The sequence below is a fragment of the Phymastichus coffea genome, unplaced genomic scaffold (genome assembly GCF_024137745.1).
Source record: "Phymastichus coffea isolate CEN01 unplaced genomic scaffold, Cenicafe_Pcof_1.1 PCOF00011, whole genome shotgun sequence".
NCBI lineage: Eukaryota > Metazoa > Arthropoda > Insecta > Hymenoptera > Eulophidae > Phymastichus > Phymastichus coffea.
The window spans coordinates 8,144,964-8,167,897 of NW_026706822.1; the positions used below are offsets into that span (position 1 = coordinate 8,144,964).

Below are 22,934 nucleotides of genomic sequence, written 5' to 3' on the forward strand. Positions count from 1 at the left end.
TCTTTTTTATATCGCTTGTTGCCTTTTCTTTCTTGCTATATTGTCTATCTTCTCCCTCCTCCACTTCTTTTCCCTTATACACTAATATTCTTAATTTAATTTCTTGGAATTTACAAGCTTTTTCTTTCTTCTTCTCCTAATCCTCTGGCTCTTTAATCTTTCTTTCTAGTTCCTTTTTTTCTCTTACTCAATTTCCTCTTCCCAGCCTTTCTCCATCCTCTTAACTTTTATCTCCAATCTTTCTACTTCCATTTCTCGTGTTTATTTACCTTTGCACTGCTCTCACTTTGATTATCAACTGCCGCTTATTTTCGACTCTCCTATCCCATCCTCTTTTCTCTTGCTTTAGGTTTTGCACACCTTTTCCCTCTTTTCACTTTTTTCTCTCACCCTTTACCTCCTCCTGCCATAACCTTCTTCTTCTCTCTTTAGGCCTTGTCACTCTTTTCTTTTCTTTTTTCTCTCTTTCTTTTCCGGATTAACCCTAGCATCAATGCTGGATTTTGCTCCCCTCCTATTATTGTTTTTTCCTATTTTTTATCTTGTCTTTGACTTATTGCACATTTTTTTATAATATGCTACCAATTTTTCTCTAATCTTCCATATAATCTGCACAACTCTTTTTGCTTCTTCTTTTCAATATCTGCTTGCTATTGTCTCGTTTTCTAATCTAAATCTTTCTCTTATCTGCAGCTCTTCAAACCTTCCTTCTCCTTGCATTTCACTTAGCCTACTATTCTCCATTTCGTTTATTACTTTTTTCCATTCTTCTACATACTATAACGGGGATTTAGTTCGCTACAATATTTAATAACCAAGAGGTGCGTAATAGATGACGGAGCGAGCTCGTGCAACGGATTTGCACGACCGGCCCAGTAGCACAGACTGCCGATGGATTCGCCGGGTGGCAACAGCCCGCGGAGAGCGTCGTAGGTCTCGTAGCTGAAATCGCGAAGGTGTAGGAAACGAAAGGAATGATAGAAGGCGCAGAGTGAAAGAGGCGATAGGTGTAATAGAAATATATACAGTGCCGCTCACGCACTTTTACCCCCCCACGGACAAAATCAGTCTAACTTCAAAGTTTTATATCTCTGGTAGAAATTAACGTACAGAGACGCGCATGGGTGCGTTTGAAAGGTCTTTCGGGGAGCTTTCAAATGATATGACTCACGGTTGCCATCGATTGTTTTTTTAAATTTTGCAACAATTATGCAAAATTGAAAATTCTGAAATTTTTTTATTATTTTTGAAAATTAGCCAATTTTGGAAAAAAAATCGTACGAAAATTTGAAGTACACTATTTTTTAGCTATTACCAAGCCCTATCTGAATCACTCATCAAAAATTTATTTTCGTCAAATATGACGCGCGCACGGGCATTTTTTCCTGGAAGTGACAGTTTTTTTCAACATTTTTTATCTCCGTCAAATTGTAACAATCGAAAAAAATTTATAGAAGAAAAAATGTTTTTTTTTCACGTAGAATACTGCAATAATTTTTTTTTTGGTTTTTCGAAATTTTTTTTTTTCGGTTTTTTTCAATTTTTTTTTCTCACAGTCGGTACGCTAAAAAGATGAGAAACCACAAAAAAAAATTTTTTTCGACCCATTCAATAATACTACATAACAAGTATCGTAAATTACATAAAAAAAAAAATCTTTTTTTTTTCGACCTTGAAAAATAATTTAAACCGAAAAAAAAAATTTTTCGAAAAACCAAAAAAAAAATTATTGCAGTATTCTACGTGAAACAACAAACATTTTTTCTCCTATAAATTTTTTTCGATTGTTACAATTTGACGGAGATAAAAAATGTTGAAAAAAACTGTCACTTCCAGGAAAAAATGCCCGTGCGCGCGTCATATTTGACGAAAATAAATTTTTGATGAGTGATTCAGATAGGGCTTGGTAATAGCTAAAAAATGGTGTACTTCAAATTTTCGTACGATTTTTTTTCCAAAATTGGCTAATTGTCAAAAATAATAAAAAAATTTCAGAATTTTCAATTTTGCATAATTGTTGCAAAATTTAAAAAAATAATCGATGGCAACCGTGAGTCATATCATTTGAAAGCTCTCCAAAAGACCTTTCAAACGCACTCACGCGCGTCTCTGTACGTTAATTTCTACCAGAGATATAAAACTTTGAAGTTAGACTGATTTTGCCCGTGGGGGGGTAAAAGTGCGTGAGCGGCACTGTATTCTACGTGTATTTGTACAGGGCGGTGCAGAGAGAGAAGCTAAGCGGATAATGCGAGAGAGACGCAAAGAACGAGTGGTACTTACATCAGCTGCCGCTGTCGGCGAGATTAGCCATGAGGCTCGACAATCAAAGTTCGGTCTATCGAATGCCGATACACGCCGCAACCGGTAGCACTCAATTTAGCACTCGATCTATCACTCAAATTAGCCACGAGGCGACGCAAAATCACAAAACGAATCTAGTCGTCAATGGCACAGCCAAGCCATGAATTTCTAACGCAGTCGCACGCGTGTCACCAATTCGAGAGGCGTCAGCTAATTGCCTATCCTTTGTCAAGCAGCACCTATCTTTCGCGGCACCCCGGCTCGCCAGTCCTACCAACCTACGCGGTCTCTCTCTCTGCTAGCGTTCTCTCTCTTACCTTAGTTCAGCTGCTGTCGTCCACTGCGGCTGCTAGTAATATAATATAAAAGTAGATACATGAGTATGTACATATATTATTGTTATATAATTAATGTGGAGAAAGAGACATAACGAGTTGTTGACAAACTCGTTATAATACCTTGATTCTTCTATTTTCTTATCTATTTTTACTTTTTCCGCTTTCGTTAGATCTTCTCTTACTTCTTTCCGGAATTCTTCTTTATCTTTTTTCTTTTCTTTTCTTTCTCTATATCTTTTACTTTTTTCTAGTCCTTCTCTTTTTTCCTCTTTTTCCCCTTTTTTCCGTCTCACACCTCTCCCTTTTCATAGATCTCTCCATACTCCATTTATTATTGGTCCATCTTCAGCTTCCTTTACTTTTTTTCATTCCTCATCGCCCTTTTTAGTGCCGTATCTGTTAGCTCCCTCCTTCTTGTTTCCCATCTTACTAGTAACTTGACATCGTCCTGTCTAGTTTTAAAACCTATTTTATATATTTTACCTGAATTTTTCTGTATTTCTTCGTATCTCCGCTCCATACATGATGATACTTTTTACCAGAACATCAAATAATCCTATTCTCAGCATCAAATTTTTTTTGAAAAGCCTTTATCCTATTCTCTAAAGTCTGCCTATCCCTGTGTTTATATTTTCTTCCGTCCTTTTGAAGTGCTTTTTGTTCATTGCTCCTGCTCATCAAGTATCCTAGATATTTATATTCCTTTACCATTTCTATTGTCTCTCCTTTCCAATCAAATTTCTCTTATGTTCATCTTCCTCCATCTTTCCTACATTTTATGATTTTTCCATATTTAGCTCCAGTCCTTTCTCTACTAGAAATTTTACCAACATTTGCCTCATTCTCTTCTTCTTTTTTATAATCAATACTATATCGTTATATTCTATTGTTCATATTTTTTTCATTCCTTACACCACTCCTCCCTCTAGCACCTGTTTCATTTTTTCTAGTTCAAAGGACACCCTTGCGTTATTTCTTTATATGTTTTGAATTCCCTCACCTTTTTACCATTTATTTTAATTTCGAGCTCTGTTCTGGTGTATATTTCCTTTATTGTCTCCCTTAGTTTCCTGTTTATTCCTCCCTTTTCCATCAAATCCTATATCTTTCTCTTTCTAATCTTGTCAAAAGCCACTCTCATATCTGCAAAGAATATTTCCCTTTTTTCCTTTTTTATTCCCTTTTCTATTACGTTATTTAATACATATATCGCATCTATTGTCCCACTTGTTCTTCTGAATCTCATTTGTGTATTGTTTAATATCCTTATTTCTTACATTTCTTTATCGAGTCTTCTCCTCAAAATTTCTGCATATATTTTGTATCCTGAGTCCATTAATGTTATTCCTCTGTAATCCCCTACTTCTTTTTTGCTCTCCTTATTGAAGGCTGACAAAATAATCCTATTTTTCCATTCTTCTAGGTATACTTTTCCGTTCCATATCCTGTTCAAATAAACCGTAAGATCCCTTGTAAGTTCTGTTTTTCCTTACTTCCACGCTGCATTTGGAATTTCATCTTCTCCTGGAGTTTTTTTCCATTTCATACTGCAAATTATCCTTACTACTTTCTTTTCTTCTATCTTTTTTTCCTCTTCTTCAATATCTGCTCTTTCTAGTTTTTCTTCCTTTTCTTTAGTCTATTTCTCTCCTAGTTATTTCTTAAAGTGTTCTATTCACTGCTCTTTTTCTATACTCTCGTCTATCCCATCCCTCTTCTTTTAATAGTTGTTTAGTTGCTTCCAAAGTACCGTCCTCATCTTGTCTGCTGTTATTTTCCTTACCACTCTTCTCCCCTCCTCTTCTTTTGCTTCTCTTATTGCTTTTCCGTACTCTTTCTTCGCTTCTATGTAACTTTTTCTATCGTCTTCTTCTCCTCTTATCTCCGACAGCTTTCCCATTACATTCTGTCTTTTTACTATGCACTCATCATTCCACCACATTTTCCTTGATCCTCTTCTTTTTTTATTCTTTTCTATTATCAGTACATTTGTTATTCTAAATTTCATATCCTTCCATGTTTCCGATCCTTCTACTGACGCTATCCACCTTTTATCCCTTCTGCATTCCAGTCGATTATCTTCTTCTCTTCCTCTTTTTCCTCCAGTTCTTTCAGTCTACTTTTTTTCAACTCTACCTCCACTGGTATATGATCTGATTTGTGCTTCTCCCCTATCTTCATTTTTTTTACCTCTTTCACATTTTTTTTTCATTTCTCTACCATTTTTTCTCTCTCGCTCTTAGCCCGTTATGCCATATGTCACTTCTTATCCTTTTCCTCTTCTTTCCTAAGCCATCCTCCGCACTTATTCCTTATTCTTCTTTACTTCCACATCCAATCTTGATCTATATAGACTTTCCTCTCCCCTAACTGAATCTTTCTTTTCATTATACCCATATACTACACCTTACTTGTCACACGTCTTTTCCTATTCTTTCCTCTTACCTATCTGCACCCGGCTTTGTAGCTTTTTCTCTATTTGTATTAAACTCAGTATTTCTCCCCGTATTTCTAAATTCATTTTCAGCCACTCCCTTTGCATCCCCTTTCCTTTTCCATTCCAACACTCCTACGTCTGTTATTAATATACTATTCTTCCTGTTTTCACTTTCTATTTTCACTGCCAATATTTCTACCTCTTCTCTTGTTTTCGTATTTCCTCTTATTATATCATTCTTCTCTCTGCACGTTCCGTTTTTCATTTCCTTTATTTCTTCTTCCACCTTTTCTAGTTTGCTCTTCCAGTTCTCCACTCTTTTCCTTTCTTTGTTTTAGGCCTCTATTTTTTCTATTTTCTCTCTGATTTCACTCATCTCTTCTTTTCAATTCTCTCTTTCCTCCCTCCCTCTCACCTTTTTCTGTCTTTTCTTCTCATATTAATATGTCTGTTTCATCCGACATGTCCAATTCGCCTTCACTCTCTTCGCTCTCACTTCTACACTTCTTATCCCCTTTATGATGATTATCCCCTTTACTTCCCTCCTCCTCTCCGTTACCTTCACTTTGTCCTCCCATACCTTCCTACCCCTCTTTTTTCTTCCCTCTTCTACTTCTTTCCCTTTACCCTTTTCTTGATTTTTTACGCTTCTCATTTCTCTCCCTTTCTTATTTTCTCCGCTTCGCGTCGCGAGCATCTCCAGCAACATTGCCTTCGCCGCCTTCCACTCTTCTCTGTTCCTACTCTTGCTCTTTTTCTTCTGTGTCACGGCCTTTACTACCCACAACTCTTCACTCTACTTTTCCGGCTCTTTTCCCTTTTCAGTTCCTAATTATACTACTTTTACTTTTCTTTTTTCGCCCTCTCTTATCTTTTCTGATCTTTTTTCTTGCCTTTCTTTTTTTGTTTATCTTTCTCTCTTCTCAAAGCTCTCTCTCCTTCCTCAATACAATCTCACTTCCCACTCTCACGCCATCCACTTTCTCTTACACTTTACTTGTCCCGAACCAGATACGTGTCCTCGCACCTCAACTCTCAAGTTAAGAATCTCACATTGATTACAGAGGCCAACAAAATTTTTCAAAAGTCAAGAACCTGAAACCAGATATAATATGCTTAATAGATTTCTAAAAATACGCTTTTTTGTTATATTTGATCACCTGTAACATGACGAAGGATTTTTTATGCGCAACCCTGATCACAGTTCTTAAAAGAGCAACTCTTGGGCTACATAAAGAACTATTCAAAATTAATGTTATAATTTTTTCAACGGTAATATGGTCGTTTGAAAAATTTTAGATCTGAACAACTATAGGCTTATAATAACACGAAACTAAATAAATACCGTGCCCTCGAAACTCGATGAGCTGTGCCCGACTGGGCGTCGGCTTGATGTGATTCCGTCAAATGTTGTGGTTTGAAGATTACTGAAGAAACGACATGTGAATTCCTACTGGCTTAGGAATTATCGAGTTTGAGGTTATGGGATTTCATTAGACTGAACACTGTGCTATACGGGGACTCTCATACTTCTGATGCTATTATGCGTATGCAATTGTAGACATGAGAAGTAAATAAATAGGATATATATATGTATATATATTTCTAGATTTATATCTGCATTCATTATAATTTTCCTTAATACTGACCAAAGACAACTTTCGTGCCGCGAAGCAGTTCATGAGGTAAGTGAGAGAGAAAGAGAAGACGCGCCGTTGTAGACATGCGCTCGTAAAATAGAGAGGGATTAAGATAGTCGTAAGTTAGGAGCCATCAAACTTGTAATGGACTTATGAAGGAGAGAGAGAGAGAGAACTTACCGCACCTAACACTTTGATACGAAATCTGCTGGTGAACGGTTATCCAGACAGCTATTAATTAAATCAAAACTGGCTGATTGCCTAGTTCTTTGGAAACGACATCGCAAACATAAGCCTACCAAAGTACTGCCAATTCTTTCAGCGACAATTGTAGTAAAAGGAAGAAACACAGTAATCAATAGCTATTTATCTATCACCTTTCATATATTTTTACTGGCGGAACAGCGTAACGAGTTACATGTAAGACTGGTCCGATAGCTCTCTATCTCTTACTTCTGTGGCTTGAGTATATCTTTTTCATTATGCTTTTGTTATGAGATTAAACCGTTTGACGAATTTACTCATTTATGTATTTAAATTTTTGATTATCGTCTGATTCAAGCCGCCAGCCTTTTCGTTATTTTGCTCACGATCGAGTAGTTCACCATTCGCAAATTTCTGCTACTAATTGGTCACACGGCGCTTTCCGTGGACCCAGAAAATATTATTATTTTGAATGTAGTATGTGTTTACTACGTTGTATTTCTTTAATTTTGTATCCAAATTTTCTCGCCTCTCAGGACAGCTCTCTTCGAGTTGTTTACGCAATTTTGAGAAATGAATTTTCTAAATTGACAAGTGAATAAACAGTAATACTGAAATTTTAAAAAACTTTATTTATTCTAATTTATTTTTTATTTATTTTTTATTTTCAAAAAACATGTAAACTTTACAAAAGTAGTTATTGATCGTTTTAGTATGATTTACAATTATCGCAAATAGTATCGTCAAAAGTTACTAAATAATAAAATTAATTAATGTAATAGCACAAAATTTACAATAAAACAATAATAAAATTTTACATAAATTAATAGTTTATCAATTGTAGAAGTAATTTCTAAAAAAAATACTCATATTGGTTAATAACATTTGAATTATAATAAATTTTCATATTTATAACGGTTTTTTCTAAAATCTTATAATGCAATTACTAGATTAATTAATTAAGATTTATAAATTATAAAGCGGTCATTATTATGTACAAAATTATCGCTTTCGATCTATATACAGCTTTATGTTTAGATAAAATATAAATTATTTATTTATTGATAACAGTAATCATTAAACTGTTATCAATGAAACCAATTCTTACTCATGTTTCTAAGATATTCATTATGAATTTAGAGTATTCGCATTATTCTAATAATTAATATTTACAATGTAATAAACAAATTAACTTTGCATATTAAAATTCAATATAATTTAATAATTAAATGCAATTAAAATTGTTATAATCTAAATCTATGTTCTAAAATCTATATAAAAAATACTTTGTTTCATCAAAATTACTCTTAATTAACATATTTCAATCAAATAACAAAAACTATTATATACGAGATATATCTATAAGTATGTGACGTCACGTTCCTTATATGGTCATAAAATTTGCCTCTGGTACTAAGACAATCAAATAATGTGTGAGGCGGCGCCGTTTAATATGCTAATTGATGTAAACAGATGAGTTAAGCGGGTTACAGTGAGTCAGTGAGTTAAGAAAATAGCTCAAAGATAGGACCGTTACATTAGATTGTCGTTGCAGTTTATATGTTTACTCATCGTCACATGGTCTGTTTTGTGATCTAATGATCTCCTTAGACGATAAATAAAATGTACCATATTATCATTTCTTGATTTTATAGAATTTTTTGTAAATACGACAGTATCATATTTTCATATTCTTTTCAAATTATCTTGAATTTCGTTTTTTCTCTTCGTCAGTTGTACGTCCGCTACATTCTTTATTACTTTAGTTTTGGACTTTTCCTTCTTGTACTCTTGTTCGATCAGTCTGATTCTTTTGTCATTTAGTTTTTGCAATTTCTGGCCATTTGTTGGTATTTCGACTAATTTTGTATTTTTCTCTGCTTTAGCCTTTGGAGCTCTGATAAACACATTTATTGTAATTTTTTCTACTGGGTTTCTTAATAATATATCAACATTTATATTAAATTTGACAAGTTTTTTTCACCACGAAAACTATTCTGAGAGCTTCACGCTCATAGGTAATATTTAGGTTTTCTGCAGGTTTGAAAACTTGATGTGAATGCTATCCGTTTATTTTGTTTTCTATCTTTTTGAAAAAGTACACAGACTAAGCCGGAATTTGAAGCGCCTGTTGTTATAATAAAGGGTTTGTTTATATTTGAATATTGTAAGATCAGAACTGTACATAGCGCATTCTAAAAATGTTCAAATATCATTTGTCTTTCATCATTCCAAATGAATTGATTTTCTTTTTGCAGTCATTGCATCAGTGGTTTAGCTATTTGCGAAAAGTTTTCTATGAAAAGTCTGTAATAATTTATTAATACTTGGAATGTTCTTGATATTTTGAGAGATAAGAAATTTTTCGATGGCTCCTATTTTTTAAGATCTATTTTAAGACCTTCCTCGCTAATAGTGTGAGTTAAAAATTTGCATTAACTTGTTTCTAGCTTTAATCCTGCTTCTCCAAGCTTTCGTTCAACGAGATTTAATTTCTTATTACGTCCTTCAATTGTATTTCATACTATAATTATATCATTTATATACTACACATAACAAAACTCTTTTTCTAGCAGTTCTCCAAGAACTTTCGGTAATACCCTTTGAAAAATTCTTGGAGAATTAATCAATTCAAATGGCAATACTTTGAATACAAAACGTTCTAAGCCGGGTATGTTAAATGTCGTCTTTGGTACATCTTACACTTTCATTTTTATTCCATAAAGCCTGAAATCCTCTATGATTCTAAAAAACCTTTTTTCCCGATAAAGTCGAAGATTTCAGTTATATTCGGCAATTAATAAGGATTTAGACTTGTTTTAGAATTCAATTTAGAATAGTCTATCACTAATCTAGATTTCTTTTTTCCCTCTTCTCATAGTCCCTTCTTAGTACAATCTATGCCGGCACATTCAACTTTATATTACCGTGATTTAAAGGTTTATACCACTATAGCAAATTCCCAAAATATGGTCATTGTATCTTGTTACTTCCGGAATTTACAAATATTTAATTAAATTTACTTGAAAAATCAGTTTAGAGTAAGCGAAGTTCGGCAAAATTATCGAAAGAAAAAAAAATAAAAAAAGAACCTGTCGTAGCGGGTACCCTAAGCTACCCTTTGTATTGTTGCTTCCTTTGCGATTTGTCGATCTGCAGTCCGTCGTTTGACAAGAAATGGAATGTGCCTAAAGCACCGCTCACAGCCAGTCACACTTCACAAGACGAGAGAGATTATCGGAAGTTTCGGTTTAAGTTTAACTTACTGATTTTTAGAGATATCGACACCTTTATTGGATTTACACTTTTGCTTTGACGTTTACAAGAAGAAAATTGTTTCGGTTTAAGGTGGACTTTACTAATTTAAGAGATATCGACACCTTTTTACTTCCACGTTTCGCGCACCTTGCTACCGTTTCACTACTGGTTGCCGAATGTCGCGAGTCCTCCTGTAATCGAGGAAAAAGCCCCGCGAGGACCCGCCCATTGGCGTATTAACCAATGTCACCAGCTAATGGGCTAATTGCTTAATCAGCTTCGCGAGTCGTTGCATATTCTATTCAGCAATTCTCGCGAAAGTGTGAAAGAAGAGAACTGTCTTTCCCGCCTTCGCGACGTGCTTTAGTTAAAAGCGTATATTAGACGGAAAGCTATACGCGACTTCCATACTCCGCGGGAAACGGCATCGGCTTACATGCACATTCCGTCTGGAGGTCGATTCGTACCGAGGCTGCTGAAAGCGAGGAACCGCGCTGTTAGCCGTTTGCGTGAGAAAGACTAAAGGTCACTCGCAAACTGTTATTTCGACAACATATCAGTGTTTGATGTCTGGCTTGCTTGGGACGTAACACCTCCCCTGTTATTTAAAAAAGTGCGGAGCTTATTAAAGAAGCTTCCACTTTTGATGTAATGAACAATGCAAGGTGCTACTTCAGACACCTGCGCGTTCTTAAATAAGATAGAATAACATAACATATCTAATAGTTTCGTGACTTTATAAATAATCCGAGTCAGGTATCATCCGAAGTTGCTGTCTTCTATTCACCTAACGACAGTGATGTTTTGACTTTCTTGATGATATTAGACTAATTGTAAGTAGTACATTGTTGAATAAAATTTAATTTTAATTAACGAGATGTGGACGCCTTGTTATTTGCTGCTTCTATTTTGGCGTGTAACTCTCGTAGTTGTTCGCTTGGTTTCTTCTCTTCTTCGTTTTTGAAAGTAATCTTAGTTGGTATGCTTTTGTAATGGACGGATTGCCTATCAAACGCTGCCCGCTCTTTTCGTGACGGGGTTGGTGATGTCTCTACGTCAGTTGTAGGTTTCGCCAGATACATGAACAAGTGAGCCAATAATGACCATACAGCGGCCAATAGGTGTGCGCTCCATCCATAAATCCTGTATAGAGCGTAGCCGTTGATGCAGGCGTCTAAAATGCCTTTGAAAAATTGTACAACTAATATTATCATAAGGATTCCTGCTGAAATAGTGCCGAACTTCATAAAATTTCCCCAAGTTTTCTGTATTACCGATTCGGTAAAGTATTCTATTACATTTTTGTTTAGTAGATTTTGAAGGTTTGATTCATCTGCAAGTGTTGTCATGCCATTAAGCCTTCTTATAATATTTTCTAACAATGCTGGTCGTTCGATGGGGAAATTCGTATGATGGTGTAGGCGACTGAGATCTTCCGGGGAGTAGATTCCATCATTAATAAGATCGTTTATATCACTGTAATGCCAAGTCAATTTTTCATTAGTTGAATTATAGTTGGGTTGGTAAGCAGTGACTGACTTTTTAACGGAGAGTACCATATTTTGTTGAATTTGAATGCTGCGGGTAATATTGAATTACAATCTCTCGCGGTTCCGTGTGATTGTAATATGTGTGTTTTGGTTTTACGAAGAGTTTGTTTTTGTTACAAATTACTGGTAATTCGTGGTAACAGTTTTCAGTTTTCCTGAGATGGCATTCTACGGGTTGGCATCGTATAATATGTGCAATTTCGGCTACTGCGACTGCTGTGTGTCCTGGCTGTGGCATGATAATCGTAGCAAATTCATCAGGTGCAGTGTATGCCAGTGAAAGAAAATTTTGAATTACTTGCCGTTAAAGTTCACATCTGTGTTTTACTATATCCTTGTATACATAGGAAAATTGAAGTTTAACGTGCCATGCGAAGTAAGTCATTTTTGTGTTAAAATACAAATATCTTCGACATCAATACTCTGTTTTGCGGGAAAGAATCGGCGTGGTTATGTTTCTACTATGAAAAGTCTGGCTTGTTCAGTGGAGATGAGGCGATATCTGCATAGATCAAATAAATTTTCAGTGGCTAATCCGAATTGTATGTTTCCAGTTGAGTTGGTAAAATACATATCTGAAGCATGTGTGATATTATTGGATACTTCAGTGCCATAACCTTGATACAGCGCTTCATACATTTTAAAATTGCACTGAGGTTCCGGATTTATTTACCAAAATGCATAGAATTCTTCATTGGTAAAACAGTGACCATCTGTATAAGTACATTGCGTACCAAGAGGAAGATATATTTCGTTTCTCTCTCTTTTTGCACTCACGTAAAATTCCTGAACTGTGATTATAAGTTCTGAGTACTCGTATGCATTTTTGTACTCGATACCGTTTATTACTAAACGAACGCCTTGGCATTTTCCTTCGCTAAACAACGAGCCGTGGCTGGTGACAGTTTCACGAGTCGTTGCGTTTACTTTGATGTTTCTGATAATGGCTTCTCCAAGTTTGAACTCACCGTATCATGCTATGTCAAAGCATTCATCGGATCATTTTATGATTATTATCATTTTATCATTTTTTTATCATTCATCCCTTTTTATGTAGTTTTCAACGCCGTGTTCAACATCAGAATTATGTGGCGTATTAAGTTCCCACTTTAGGTTTTCTTTTCGATTCATCTCGCTCTTGCTTCGTATTATTGTAATAGTGATTTGGAATGCTAACTTTATAATTTTATTTCTAGTGGTTACTAATAAATGCTCACATTTACGAGTCGCTCTTTGTTTCTCCGCTTATTGTAGTGTTGTTATTTGTATTATTCTCGCTATTATAATTTTCCGTGAATAGTATGTTTGACAGTATGTTTGAGTTTTTTTCATGGCTGAGCAATGTACAAGAACTATTAGGTACTCCAGTACTGATCTCGCTACATCTTAAGCGAGTTCAGCGCAATTTATTTTGGTGAACCAAACGGGTACTATTTTTATACGCGATTTTGACATTATCTTTTTCATTTTCTATTTCTAAAACTCTAAAAGGGCCTCGATATTAGGGCACATGTTTTCCAAATCTTGGTTTTAATAGTAACATAACATAATCTCCTGCTTTAAAAATGCAGGGGTTACATCTTCTATCGTAAAATTTTTTTGAGCGTATTTTAGTATTTATTAAATTTTTCCGAGCCAGTTCTTGTACATCGGTCAATCGCTCCTTAAATCAAGCTACGTAATCACAGTACGTATCGACAGTGTCTTCTTCGAGCAAAGTTTTTGGACCAGGCACGCTGGCTAGTTTACCGTATACGCATTCGTATGGTGTTAGTTTCGTGCCCTCATGATCGCTTATGTAATAAGAAAAAGCAGCGCATTCGCACCACGTATCCCATTCCCTTATACTGTTAGTGTAGTTCATTAACCATTCAGTCATTAAATTGTGCATGCGTTCGATACTACCGTTGTGGTCGGTATGCTGTTGTATTACAGGTTTTTATGCGACAAAGCTTAGCCATGTTCCTTATTAACGAGCTAGTAAAATTTGTTCCTTGATCTGTTAGGGTTATTTTCGAACAACCGTGAATATAAATGAATTTTCTTAAAAATTCATTTGCTACCGCTTTCGAGTTTGTTTTCGAAAGCAGTGCTAACGTAATGTGTTTTGTTAATGAGTATTGAATTGTTAAGATATATCCGTTGTTTTTTCTAGTTTTTTCTAACGGTCCGATAATATCCAACGCTACTTTTTCGAAGCAAGTACCGGGCGTATCCGTTAAAATCATTGGTTGTTTTATTTTTTGTCTGCGGAACTTATTGATCTCACAAGTTGTACAGAGACCAATGAGCTCCTGTATTTGTTTTTTCATATTCGGCCAGTAATAATCCTGCCGAATACGCTTATAAGTTTTTGTGACACACTTGTGTCCATTTATCGGGGAGTCATGAATGTCAGTGATTATTTTTTCTCTAATAGCACTGTCTGGTAGCTGTATTAAATTTTTACAAATCAAGATTTTAGTTTGAAATAATTTCCCTTCCCTTGAAATAAATTTTGAGAAGATCGAAGATTTCGTTCCACTCGGTATTGTCAATCCTGCTCGTTTTTGATTCATACGGAAGTCAAACTAAGTGAGAGGCATACATCTAAGAGAGATTCTATTGTGCTTTTCAAAATTTCTGGGTCTATTGTGATTCTCATGTTTTCCTTTATCGGCAGTGCTATTAGATATTTGTTTTTATTCTGATGGACTTTTACCTTACCAAGTGTTAATTCATGGTGAAACCGAAGTTCATCTGCATTTTGAAGGGCAATGGCTCCAGAATCTATTGGTTGGTTTTTGAGTGTTACAAAGTAGATGAGGTTATCCTTTGTAAGTAAGGAATTATCTCTGATTTCTATGATATTAGGCGCTGGCCTCGGTCTGGTTAATTCACTACGGCCAAATTCATATTCTACTTCGGATAGATTTTCATCATCCGACTCGTCTTCAGAGACATTTTCTATTTTATCTTGCCTTTTACTACTTTTTTTTGAAGCTTGGATTACTCGTTGAAGGTTCAGCTTGATTATGAAGCTCATTTCCCATCATAGGGTGGTCTTCTACATTTGCTAAATCGTCAGGGCTAACTAATGTTTCTCTGTTTACGGGGGAATTCATTAAGTCGTTTATATGTATGTCGTCTCGATTTACTTCTAGATCGGTGAGAGAGCCTATAGGGGTATTTACTATGTCCGATGCTGTTCTGTTTCTTGTGGGTACTTCTGCCGATTGAGTATTTGTCGGATTTCGTGAAGAATTAAAATCGTTAGTTTTCTTGTGTAATTCAATGTTAATGGAGTCCTTCAGGATGTGTTTTATTTTTTTTCTTTCTTGATTTGAAAAACGGTATGTCATTCCTGGAACCCTGTAGAGATACACGTCTGTCAAAATGCAGTTAAAATCGATCTTGTCATCATAGTCCGTATTGAAGAGCGTCTTGTCGTTTTTATCCTGAGTCAACCATCGGATCTTGATTCGGTGTGAGTGTTTATATTTATTCTGCATGGCCTTGCATAAGTAGAACGAATCATCAATCATCCTTACGGCAATGAATTCGCCTTTTTCGTATATCAATTCGTGTTTTTGTTTATCATATTTTGGACGCTTTACTGGTAACTCTGCGTTCACCGTTTTTGATTCCATTTCTTCTCGTTTCCTGATCGCAAGTACATCTTGAGGTAACGGTGGATATCAAGATAATGGATCAGCGACGCGATTGTTCTTACCAGGGCTATAGATAATAGTAAAGTCGTATTCTGATAATTTATACTCCTACATTTTTAAACGAGAGTTTGGATTTTTGAGATTTCATAGCCAAACTAGTGGCTGGTGGTCCGTGATTACAGTGAATTCTCGAGCGAATATGTAGTATCTGAATTGCTCTATACAATATACTATCGCGAGTAACTCCTTTTCTATTGTACTGTAATTGACTTTAGCTTCGGTGAGTATTCTAGAGGCAAAGCAAACTAGTAACTGTAAATGTTCCCGTCTCTGGCTCAGAAATCCTTCTATAGCGTATTTTGAGGCGTCAGTGGTTACAACAATTTGGGTATGACAATAAGAGGTGCGTTATAATGGCTTTCCGATGGTTCTATAATTCCTGCTGCTAAGAGTTTAACAACTTCATTTTCAACTATTTCTTGCATCTTTTATGGAATTGGATATTGGCGTATATGTACAGGGACGTCATCTGTAGTTATTATTCTGTGTCTTGCCGCGTTGGTGAACGTTAAGTTTTCAGTAGGTAAATGAAAAGCTTTTTCCGTTTTCTCGACTAAGTTTCGAAATCTCTGTATTTTATCTTAGGTAACTCACCGAAGTCAATCAGATCCATAATCTGATCGACTCGATTGCGATCCGAACCCGAATCGTTTTGAGGTTTTGAAATGCCGGGTGCTGATGGAAAATTTTCGTCAAACATTTTGTATGTATTGCCTTCTGAGTCGAGCTTAAATGTAGCAAGCACATGGGTTTGATTGATTTCTGTTTCGCTGTTTTTATTTAATATTTCTTTCTTAGTTTCAACATATTCTTGAACTGAAATGTTTAGGTTCTGTATCACATTATCTATTGTGATAGGGAGCGACGTTTTCTTTGACGTAATTCTGAACCAATAAATGAGGCCTGTTCTGTGCTTTCTCAGCCTGTGGTGCCTAATTTATAGGTACCTTGTTTCTGTTTACGTTATTATTTTTGTCAGGGTTTAGTTCAAGATCAATAAGTTTCTTTAAGATTCTTTTAAAATCATTAATTTCATAAGTGGTTTTTATTGAGCTGTTCTCGTTTTCGCTTACGTTTTCCGGGTCGCTCATATCATCAGTGAATATGTATGTCGGAAAAGAGGAAACCTATTCCTGTTTGTGATCATAACTTGATTCGTGATCTTCTGGATCTTTTAAAAAGCCTGTCGTTACGTTCATTTGATAATACATTGCTTCCGGATAAAGATTGAGTTTTGAAAAACGCAATTTCACTAAAAACGAATTATTATTGGTGACTGGAAGATCCACTAAACCATCGAAATTGCCGACTAATACATTTCCTGCTTTAATATTTAAGTCATCGAACTCTAATTCAAGTATGTAACCTCTGTAAAAAGAAATCTGATTTATAAGGGGTAATTTGAGAACTAAAGTTGTATATGCCGGAATTTCGTGTATCAATTTATTTAGGAAAGAATAAATGTTTGCGGGAGTGAACATTGTTTCTAACGCGAAATCAACGCATGTTCTATTACTTTTTAGAAAATGGGCTCCTAACAAAGTGGTTGTAGCTATGGGAAAATCATCAGTTACAACGACAAAGTCAGTTTGAGAATCTGCCAGACAGATTAGTGTGGTACCTAAAGCGCAGATATCTCCGCCTATCACTCCATGGATCAAGGGTGCGTTTTGTAAATTTATATAGTGGTCGCGGGATAAAGCAGATATTTTAATTATATTTGGCTTTGCTCCTGAATCTAATATAGCGTCGACTTGTTTTGTATAAAAATCGTCAGACGTAAGTTCAATAACTGGTATTACCTCTGAGCATCCTAAATCTATATGGTAGATGGATTTTTTTCTATTGCTGTAAGAATTGCAGTCACTGAGCACTGGTTCATGCCAGGTCCAGGCGCGCTCTGGGTTTGCGGGGCTGCCTGTACGTTTCCCGCTAGTTTTCTTTCTTGTTCTTCGCACCATGCTTTATACTTGAGACTTAGGCAGTCATTTACATGATGTCCGGTTCTTTTGCAATGCGTGCGATTGGCTTCTACGTCGTATGGTTTTTTCTCGAATTTAGGTGGCGGTGGTAAGTTTGGATTTCTAGGCCTCTTTTGTGGACTGGGATGCGCCGGTTATGACGTTGATTGCATATGTGTTCGTTGGGCCGGCCGTTCCATTTGTTGATGGGCTTCAGTTGGTTGTCCTGCTTGAGGTGGCCTACCGCTTGTCGGTAATGGTTTCCGTGACTCATTTGCGCCATGTTTTTGCCTGTCTCTCTGAATCTGTTTTTTACCTTTATTGCGTCGTTGAAGACTTCTTGCAGCGTCATACCTTTCCGGTTTTCTAGTCGGTAGCGAAAATTGAAATGTATACCGTCGCGAAATCCTTCTATGGTTTCGTTGTCTAATTTTGCCTTCTCTCTTAAAGAAAATTCTGATTTTGTTTCATTTCTAATTGCGTCATCTATGCAGTCTCTAATGTTGGTTATTCTATTAATATAATCTAATATGGCCTCGCCGCGTTCTTTTACTATCACCGCGAGCTCGCCGCGATAAGTGTTTGCATTGGTGCTTGGTGAAAAGACTTGTCTTAACTGTGTCGAAAAATCTTCGAAGTTAGTAAATCGAAAGCCCTCGATAGCCACATAGACCCTGTCATCTAACTTGTTTGTCAGGTGCTTTATTAATTCTGGTTGAGCTTCCGAGTTCGGTATTCGAGCACGGCGACATGCGCGTAGGAATTGAGGCAAGTTCGTGCCATCGAAAGAAGGGACCTTTATAAGGGCTTCTTTAATTGTAACTGAGGCGGGTATTGTTAAATTTTGTTCAGCAGTAATCTAGCTGGGAGTTTCATCCTGTCTTGAATAATTTACTAATGTTGTTCTAATATCAGCGAAAGGATCCGAAATTTTTGTTCTTATTTGTTCAGCTAATGGAGTACTAGAGGGAACCTGGAAAGGGAGTGTCTCTCAGTTTTGAATTTGCATTTGTTGGAGAGTAGGTTTTAACCGTTTAATTTTTATGTCTAAAGCAATGGTTTTTTTATTCTCTTCTACGAGGGTAGTGCATACTTGTTCTGCAATTTTCTTAGCCTCTGTCTTGATCTGTTGTTCTTCGGCTAGAATAGCCGCTTCTCGTTCTTCAAGTTCTTGTTATTTTTTAAACAGTCGAATAGTTTCTCCAATTGTTTTTTATTAATATCACTACCTCTAATTCTTTCAAGTAAGTTTTTGTTTATTTCTTCGTTATATTGTTCTAAGGGTGACGATTTTCCGCTACCGTTTTCTGACATTGCTATTTTTCCTAAACTGTTTCTGTGAAGATAAAAGTTACTCTTTTGCAAAATTAGGTTTTTTGTTTGGTTTCTTTTTCTTTTTTTTTTATCGGTAGAAAAAAATTTCGTAAAATTGAGAGCTGAAATATTATAACGAATTTAATTCATTCGTTATGTCTCTCTCTTCCCACACATGCATGTACACAATTTATATACTTATACTATATTTGAATTCACATTATATTGTACAGCGGCCTGCAGCAGCCGACAACGTCGAAGTGTAAGGTAAGAGAGAGAGCCCGGCATGTCTACTAACGAGCCTACAAGCAGGGAGAGTCGTGTCCGCGTGTATGCGTGTATGCGTGTGGTCGCGCTGCCGAAAAGCGCGATGAAAGAGTGGGGACGCCTCCCGCGGCAATTGACTGGCAAACGTAACACGGGCGACACGTGTCTGGACGCGCATTGAAGCAGAAGCTTTTCTCTTTTTTTTTCCTGCTTGGGCAGCTGCCGCGGTTTAGCGTTCCTCAACTTCGTTCTCTTTACTGGAGTGCTTGGACTTTCGGCCTGGCTTTGCCTGGGATTGTTTGCGAGTGCGTACAGTGGTGCGGCGATTTGACAGAGTGGTGTGCGCGTGCTGGAGCCTAGTGCTAGGCAGTCCCTCGCTTCTTCACCACTGCATCCGGCGTCCGGGAACGCCGTTCGGCGAGCGAATACTCATTGTACAGAGGGTCTGGCCATTGCCATCGCATTGTAAGTACCGACTCGTCTAGCTCTCTCTTGCTGGCTTGCCGCTTCTCTCTCTCTTTGCCGACTTACTGCTCTGTATGCTTTCCCTTGGATGCTTTATATAAATTATTTTTACCCTTTTTATCCTCTGTGCTTCTCTGACTTTGCACCCGACTCTCACTCCCTATCCTTAGCGAATTCTCTGCGCTCGTCGCTACTTTTCGCGCTTTTCAGCCACTGCTACCTGCGACGCTCTACGCGGGCCACGAGGCTGCTTGACATTGAGGCTAGTTGAAGGGCTTGGTCACACGTGCACCAGCGTAGTAGCCTCGTGGCATTCGTAACTGGTAAAGCCGAGCTGTCAATCAATTTATCTTCTCGATTATAACGACGAGTTAGCTAAAACCCCGTTATAAGATAAAGATAAAGCGTTAAAATAAAATGAAAGAGAAATAAAACCGACGACACAAGAGACAGATTTTTAATTTCTTCCTAGTAAAAGGTAAAATTTTTTTGAGCTTGTAAAATGTCACGCTCTGATAAGCATTATTTTCGATTTGTTCCGTTAGATAATTAATTATTAATTAATTAATTGTTTAATTCTGTACCACTGTAATTATGAGCATCGAATACCTTTGTAAGAATGGTATCCCACCGCATGTGTCACCAAATGTTACGTCCAGAATTTACAAATATTTAATTAAATTTACTTGAAAAATCAGTCTAGAGTAAGCGAAGCATGGCAAAATTATCGAAAGAAAAAGAAATAAAAGGAGAACCTGTCGTAGCGGGTACCCTTCGCTACCCTTTGGATTGTTGTTTCCTTTGCGATTTTTCGATTTGCAGTCCGTCGTTTGACAAGAAATGGAATGTGCCTAAAGCACCGCTCACAGCCAGTCACACTTCACAAGACGAGAGGGATTATCGGAAGTTTCGGTTTAAGTTTAACTTACTGATTTTTAGAGATATCGACACCTTTATTGGATTTACACTTTTACTTCGGATGATACTATAAGACCATTTCCGCGAATGATGCTGGGTCATGAATACTTGTTACTATTTCTCAATCTTTTTACCCAATGGATTGAATGCATTCTCACAAGAAACGCCAATGCGAAAACCATCAAACGTAAATGTAGATTTTTTGCGATTTGGAGTACCGAATAAATTCTTGTTCAATAACAACTTAAAATTAATAAATGAATTGGTTGATCATTTTTTACAACCCGATAGGGTAAATACGCGAGTACTCTTCTCATAATCCCAAAAGTAATCTAACTTATATAATAAATAGGACTATCAAAACAATGATAGCTGTTTTCATCAAGGGAAAGCATAACACTTGGGATATGGATATTCTCGAATTTACTTTCAGATATAACAACGCTATTCTCGAAGCCACTCGCGCCAATCCTGATTTTCTTAATGGATAAACAAACCCTAAACCACCTCACTCCAAAAAACGAGAAGAAGAATTTGCAACTTCAATACAACTCGAAGCTATGATCGTTCATAATTGGCGTGTGCTCATGGAAAAACTAGAAGACTGTAGAATAGAAACCTTGAACAGTTCGAGAGCTGCTCAAGACCACCAAGAGAAGTATTACAATGAAAAACATCGAGAAGTTAGCTACAATATAAGTGACAAAGTATGGATGACGAATCACATATTCTCGGACGCTGTTAAGAAGATAGCTACTAAATTAATTTCTAAATATGCGGATCCATTTGTGATACGACATAATAGTGGAATAAATAGCTGTCACCTTTAAATAAAAGAAAGGATAGTTATAGACAAAGATGCAGTTTGTGAAGGGAAAAAAGAATGATGAAATTAATCAGGAAAGGTCGATGGTACAAGACGACATCAATCGTATGCAAAGAAAGCGAGCACATAAGACGGAATCTTTAGTTATGTCTCGGGTTATCTCTCAGCTAGGTTTGGCCATTGGAGACTCTCTTTCGAAACCGATGGCTGAAGCTGCAGTTACAAGATCTACAAGGAAAAGAGATATACCGCGTGGTTCAAAGAAAGCGGCGCGACAACCTATGGTTTCGTCTCTTCGGCAGGTCTGATTACGAGTTAATCGTAAATAACTATCTTATACCTGAGACACTTGTTTTTTTATCAGTTGTGTTTACTTCAATTTAATTACTAATCGCTTCTGCTTTCTCGCTTTGGCTGGTTTCTACTTTTATTATTTATTCCTTTACCTTAAGTTACGTGTTATTTCCATAGCAACATGCAGTCCCAGAGCAACAAAATACTCGTTCTCTTCGAAGAAATTCTGGACAATATGAAGCCAATAAGTGAAGAGCTCTCAAGAGGATTGCTATCTTAGTCGATGCTCAAAAGGGGACGAGGAGTGCTTCAGCTCATTTCTTTGGTAGTAGCATCCATATTCACGCCTGCACCATCGGTGAAACAGGCTGCGACTCCCACTAGAGACGATCAGCCTACAAAGGATGCAGCGTACCCTCCAACCGCCCCAGAACCTTATCCATCTGATAGAAATTGTGTCGCGCGTCAAAGAAAGCTATAGTTCATAGAATTTCTAGATTCTCAGGCCCTTACTATAGCTGAACTCAAGTAAGTTAATGATACTTTGGAGCTAGAAGTAGTCAATAAGGTAGCAGAAATCAAATGACTAAAAGAGTGTGAAGCTTCTCCATAAGAGAGACGAGAAACTTCTAGAGCTGTCGTCGGTTCAATTTAAATTGGTCAAGTTTGATAAGAGAGGAAGGGCTACCTTTTCTGGGCCACAGTCTGCTCCTCTAGGATAAAGCAAGGCAATAGCCTAGAAGACTCTGGAGCATGCCATACCTAATTCAAGAAAGGTGAGTCACTTACCATGCTTTAGGAAGCGGTTTTGCAAACGAGTCCTGTGACAAATAAGATAGGCCATGACCGGACCTCGGGTCTGATGCCCTGATTTTAGTACTTCTGCAATCTCACAGAAGTATCGTATATATTTAATTGCCTAAACTATGTATAGCACTAGAAATGGCACCGTAAATTTCTTCTCTAAAATTATAAGGTGAAAGAACCGTAAAAAGATGACGCACGTCTAATAGCGATTTCTCGCCACGTTTCGATAGCGAACAACGCATACGCGAATAGGAAGACGCAACCTACCAAAGATTTGTCTATTTAAGACTAGAAGCTTTAAATAGATTACGAAAGAGAGAGAGAGAAAGAGAGAGAGAGAGAGAGAGAGAGACTACTCAAGCTTAGCTTATATCGCCCTGTTCTACCAATATAGCCTATAAATTAATATTTTTTGTAGGTTCTGATATATTATTTATATTTGATAAACATATTCTTGTAGTTATGCTTTCAGATTAATCGTCCATTGCATTATCTAATAGAAAAAAAGATTGATTTTTAAGCTGATACCACTCGTCGTAACCAGTATCTGGGAGAGGGGGATATAACGGGTCAGAGGTATCCCCGTTACACTCCTCTTATTCTATTTATATATTGATTATATACATATATAGATATATATT

At 36.6% G+C, this 22,934-nt stretch overlaps 1 protein-coding gene across 5 annotated transcripts in view; it reads right to left on the reverse strand.

Moving 5' to 3' along the window:
* Nucleotides 1-22,934, reverse strand: part of LOC131672074 (potassium voltage-gated channel unc-103) — a 1,608,120-nt gene that overhangs the window by 1,072,864 nt on the left and 512,322 nt on the right. The gene's annotated exons all lie outside the window — the stretch shown is intronic.